The sequence below is a fragment of the Oncorhynchus keta genome, unplaced genomic scaffold (assembly GCF_023373465.1).
Source record: "Oncorhynchus keta strain PuntledgeMale-10-30-2019 unplaced genomic scaffold, Oket_V2 Un_contig_1346_pilon_pilon, whole genome shotgun sequence".
Classification (NCBI taxonomy): Eukaryota; Metazoa; Chordata; class Actinopteri; order Salmoniformes; family Salmonidae; genus Oncorhynchus; species Oncorhynchus keta.
This window is the reverse complement of record NW_026278235.1, coordinates 30,389-36,700: the sequence shown is the minus strand read 5'-3', so window position 1 is coordinate 36,700 and position 6,312 is coordinate 30,389.

Sequence of the window (6,312 nt, the reverse complement as noted above, 5' to 3'; positions counted from 1 at the left end):
GGTCATGGTTTACTGTCAGTTATATAACAACTAAAGACTGGTCATGGTTTACTATCAGTTATATAACAACTAAAGACTGGTCATGGTTTACTATCAGTTATATAACAACTAAAGACTGGTCATGGTTTACTGTCAGTTATATAACAACTAAAGACTGGTCATGGTTTACTGTCAGTTATATAACAACTAAAGACTGGTCATGGTTTACTGTCAGTTATATAACAACTAAAGACTGGTCATGGTTTACTGTCAGTTATATAACAACTAAAGACTGGTCATGGTTTACTATCAGTTATATAACAACTAAAGACTGGTCATGGTTTACTGTCAGTTATATAACAACTAAAGACTGGTCATGGTTTACTGTCAGTTATATAACAACTAAAGACTGGTCATGGTTTACTATCAGTTATATAACAACTAAAGACTGGTCATGGTTTACTGTCAGTTATATAACAACTAAAGACTGGTCATGGTTTACTATCAGTTATATAACAACTAAAGACTGGTCATGGTTTACTATCAGTTATATAACAACTAAAGACTGGTCATGGTTTACTGTCAGTTATATAACAACTAAAGACTGGTCATGGTTTACTATCAGTTATATAACAACTAAAGACTGGTCATGGTTTACTGTCAGTTATATAACAACTAAAGACTGGTCATGGTTTACTATCAGTTATATAACAACTAAAGACTGGTCATGGTTTACTGTCAGTTATATAACAACTAAAGACTGGTCATGGTTTACTATCAGTTATATAACAACTAAAGACTGGTCATGTTTTACTGTCAGTTATATAACAACTAAAGACTGGTCATGGTTTACTGTCAGTTATATAACGACTAAAGACTGTTTTCATATTTTTACTGTTTGTAAGACAAGACTGAAGACATAATAAACATTTTGACTGCAGGTTTGTAGTGAGACGTGTCTGTCTGTCTGTCTGTGTAGTGAGACGTGTCTGTCTGTCTGTCTGTCTGTGTAGTGAGACCTGTCTGTCTGTGTAGTGAGACCTGTCTGTCTGTCTGTGTAGTGAGACCTGTCTGTCTGTGTAGTGAGACCTGTCTGTCTGTCTGTCTGTGTAGTGAGACCTGTCTGTCTGTCTGTCTGTGTAGTGAGACCTGTCTGTCTGTCTGTCTGTGTAGTGAGACCTGTCTGTCTGTCTGTGTAGTGAGACCTGTCTGTCTGTCTGTGTAGTGAGACCTGTCTGTCTGTCTGTGTAGTGAGATGACCTGGTCGCTAGGAGACACAACTGTTAACTTTTATTCAGTTATCCGTAGTTTGAAGTTTTATTGGGTTTATAACAACACATGATATCATCTAAAATAACATCTGACCAATTCCAGCCCCAGAGCAGTGGGATCAAACTGTAGAACCCACTTTCTACATTTATAAAAACAGATTTTTTAGAAACAAAACCACTACATTTTTATCTCTGGGACCCTCAGGACGACAAATCAGATTAAGATGTAATTCTTTACCTTCAGAGGTGAATGTATCAAACCAGTTACCGTGACAAGTGTTTTGTTGTTGTGTCCTCAAACAAAAGCGTGGTATTTTTTGTTGTTGTAAAAGCTACTGAAATTGGACACTGCAGTTAGATTAATATTAATTCATTAATTTGAGCTTTCTTCCCATATAAGACATGTCTATGTCTCGGAATTGGCTGTTGTTTAATTCTAGTCACATTATCGCATATTGAGCGACAACTGTCCCGGTTTAGGAACACCAATCCCATAAACGTTAACCTCTTTGGGCTAGGGGGCAGTATTTCCCATAGAGGTTAACCTCTTTGGGCTAGGGGGCAGTATTTCCCATAGAGGTTAACCTCTTTGGGCTAGGGGCAAACCTCTTTGTATTTCCCATAAAGGTTAACCTCTTTGGGCTAGGGGGCAGTATTTCCCATAAAGGTTAACCTCTTTGGGCTAGGGGGCAGTATTTCCCATAAAGGTTAACCTCTTTGGGCTAGGGGGCAGTATTTCCCATAAAGGTTAACCTCTTTGGGCTAGGGGGCAGTATTTCCCATAAAGGTTAACCTCTTTGGGCTAGGGGGCAGTATTTCCCATAAAGGTTAACCTCTTTGGGCTAGGGGGCAGTATTTCCCATAAAGGTTAAACCTCTTTGGGCTAGGGGGCAGTATTTCCCATAAAGGTTAACCTCTTTGGGCTAGGGGGCAGTATTTCCCATAAAGGTTAACCTCTTTGGGCTAGGGGGCAGTATTTCCCATAAAGGTTAACCTCTTTGGGCTAGGGGGCAGTATTTCCCATAGAGGTTAAACCTCTTTGGGCTAGGGCAGTATTTCCCATAGAGGTTAAACCTCTTTGGGCTAGGGGGCAGTATTTCCCATAAAGGTTAAACCTCTTTGGGCTAGGGGGCAGTATTTCCCATAAAGGTTAACCTCTTTGGGCTAGGGGCAGTATTTCCCATAAAGGTTAACCTCTTTGGGCTAGGGGGCAGTATTTCCCATAGAGGTTAACCTCTTTGGGCTAGGGGGCAGTATTTCCCATAAAGGTTAACCTCTTTGGGCTAGGGGCAGTATTTCCCATGAAGGTTAACCTCTTTGGGCTAGGGGGCAGTATTTCCCATAAGGTTAAACCTCTTTGGGCTAGGGGGCAGTATTTCCCATAAAGGTTAAACCTCTTTGGGCTAGGGGCAGTATTTCCCATAAACGTTAACCTCTTTGGGCTAGGGGGCAGTATTTCCCATAAAGGTTAACCTCTTTGGGCTAGGGGGCAGTATTTCCCATAAAGGTTAACCTCTTTGGGCTAGGGGGCAGTATTTCCCATAAAGGTTAACCTCTTTGGGCTATTTCCCAGGGGTTAACAGTATTTCCCATAGAGGTTAACCTCTTTGGGCTAGGGGGCAGTATTTCCCATAAAGGTTAACCTCTTTGGGCTAGGGGGCAGTATTTCCCATAGAGGTTAACCTCTTTGGGCTAGGGGGCAGTATTTCCCATAGAGGTTAACCTCTTTGGGCTAGGGGGCAGTATTTCCCATAGAGGTTAACCTCTTTGGGCTAGGGGGCAGTATTTCCCATAAGGTTAACCTCTTTGGGCTAGGGCAGTATTTCCCATAAAGGTTAACCTCTTTGGGCTAGGGGGCAGTATTTCCCATAAACGTTAACCTCTTTGGGCTAGGGGGCAGTATTTCCCATAAACGTTAACCTCTTTGGGCTAGGGGGCAGTATTTCCCATAAAGGTTAACCTCTTTGGGCTAGGGGGCAGTATTTCCCATAGAGGTTAACCTCTTTGGGCTAGGGGGCAGTATTTCCCATAGAGGTTAACCTCTTTGGGCTAGGGGGCAGTATTTCCCATAAAGGTTAACCTCTTTGGGCTAGGGGGCAGTATTTCCCATAAAGGTTAACCTCTTTGGGCTAGGGGGCAGTATTTCCCATAAAGGTTAACCTCTTTGGGCTAGGGGCAGTATTTCCCATAAAGGTTAACCTCTTTGGGCTAGGGGGCAGTATTTCCCATAGAGGTTAACCTCTTTGGGCTAGGGGGCAGTATTTCCCATAAAGGTTAACCTCTTTGGGCTAGGGGGCAGTATTTCCCATAAAGGTTAACCTCTTTGGGCTAGGGGGCAGTATTTCCCATAAAGGTTAACCTCTTTGGGCTATGGGGCAGTATTTCCCATAAACATTAACCTCTTTGGGCTATGGGGCAGTATTTCCCATAAAGGTTAAACCTCTTTGGGCTAGGGGGCAGTATTTCCCATAAAGGTTAAACCTCTTTGGGCTAGGGGGCAGTATTTCCCATAAAGGTTAACCTCTTTGGGCTAGGGGGCAGTATTTCCCATAGAGGTTAAACCTCTTTGGGCTAGGGGGCAGTATTTCCCATGAAGGTTAACCTCTTTGGGCTAGGGGGCAGTATTTCCCATAGAGGTTAAACCTCTTTGGGCTAGGGGGCAGTATTTCCCATAAAGGTTAACCTCATAGTCTGCCCCATCCCACATGCGGTCGCGTTACTACAGCCTCAAGCTCATTACCATAACGCAACGTTAGCGATTTCTAAAAATCGCAAATGAAATGAAATAAATATGCCTGCTCTCAAGCTTATCCTTTTCTTAACAATCCTGTCGTCTCAGATTTTCAAAATATGCTTTAGAACCAGAGAAAATCAATAATTTGTGTAAGAGTGGTGATAGCTAGCTTAGCATTTAGCGTTAGCATTTAGCACGCAACATATTCACAAAAACCAGCAAAGGGATCAAATAAAATAATTTACCTTTGAAGAACTTCAGATGTTTCAATGAGGAGACTCTCAGTTACATAGCAGATGTCCAGTTTTTCCTGAAAGATTATTGTGTAGGACACAACGTTCCGTTTTGTTACTATGCATTTGGCTACCGAAACTAACCGAAAATTCAGTCACCTACACGTCAAACTTTTTTCGGAATTAACTCCATAATATCGACTGAAACATGGAAAACGTTGTTTGAATCAATCCTCAAGGTGTTTTGTCATATATCTCTTCATTGAAATGCCGTCCCTGGAAGCCTGCATTCTTCTCTGATTCGGATGGAAAAATACTGGTAGCTGACTTTTGCGCACCAATTTCCATGCAGACACCGTGCGGGACACTTGGCAATTGTAGTCTCTTATGGTCAATCTTCCAATGATATGCCTACAAATACGTCACAATGCTGCAGACACCTTGGGGAAACGCTAGAAAGTGTCCGTTCATTCCTGTCGCATTTACAGCCATATAAGGCGATCATGGAAAACGTAGCTTCAGAAATCCTGTTCATTTCCTGGGCGCTCAAACATCTTGGTTTTGCCTGTAGATTTTGTTCTATGGCACTCACAGTGAAAATCTGTGCAGTTCTGGAAACGTCAGAGTGTCTTCTTTCCAAAACTATCAATTCCAAACATAGTCGAGCATCTTTTCGTGACAAAATATTGCGCTTAAAACGGGCACGTCTTTTTATCCAAAAATGAAATAATGCCCCTAGTGGACTAACAGGTTAAACCTCTTTGGGCTAGGGGGCAGTATTTCCCATAGAGGTTAAACCTCTTTGGGCTAGGGGGCAGTATTTCCCATAACCGTTAACCTCTTTGGGCTAGGGGGCAGTATTTTCACGTCCGGATGTGTAACGATCGTCGTTGGAATGAGGTGAGGACCAAAGCGCAGCGTGGTAAGTGTTCATCATATATTTATTAAACCGAGAACACGAAACAAAATAACAAAAGAGAAACGAAACAGTTCTGAAAGGTGACAGACACATAACAGAAAATAATCACCCACAACTCAAAGGAGAAACCAGGCTGCCTACATATGGTTCTCAATCAGGGACAACCAGGCTGCCTAAATATGGTTCTCAATCAGGGACAACCAGGCTGCCTACATATGGTTCTCAATCAGGGACAACCAGGCTGCCTACATATGGTTCTCAATCAGGGACAACCAGGCTGCCTACATATGGTTCTCAATCAGGGACAACCAGGCTGCCTACATATGGTTCTCAATCAGGGACAACCAGGCTGCCTACATATGGTTCTCAATCAGGGACAACCAGGCTGCCTAAGTATGGTTCTCAATCAGGGACAACCAGGCTGCCTAAGTATGGTTCTCAATCAGGGACAACCAGGCTGCCTACATATGGTTCTCAATCGTGGACAATGATAAACAGCTGCCTCTGATTGAGAACCATACCAGGCCAAACATAGAAATCCCAAATTATAACATAGACAACCCACCCAACTCACACCCTGACCAACCAAAACAAAGACATACTAAAAGAACACTGTGACTGACCCTAAACAGAGAGTGGCAGAATACCTGACCACTGTGACTGGCCCTAAACAGAGAGTGGCAGAATACCTGACCACTGTGACTGACCCTAAACAGAGAGTGGCAGAATACCTGACCACTGTGACTGGCCCTAAACAGAGAGAACACAGTGGCAGAATACCTGACCACTGTGACTGGCCCTAAACAGAGAGAACACAGTGGCAGAATACCTGACCACTGTGACTGGCCCTAAACAGAGAGTGGCAGAATACCTGACCACTGTGACTGGCCCTAAACAGAGAGTGGCAGAATACCTGACCACTGTGACTGGCCCTAAACAGAGAGTGGCAGAATACCTGACCACTGTGACTGGCCCTAAACAGAGAGTGGCAGAATACCTGACCACTGTGACTGACCCTAAACAGAGAGTGGCAGAACACCTGACCACTGTGACTGACCCTAAACAGAGAGTGGCAGAATACCTGACCACTGTGACTGGCCCTAAACAGAGAGTGGCAGAATACCTGACCACTGTGACTGGCCCTAAACAGAGAGAACACAGTGGCAGAATACCTGA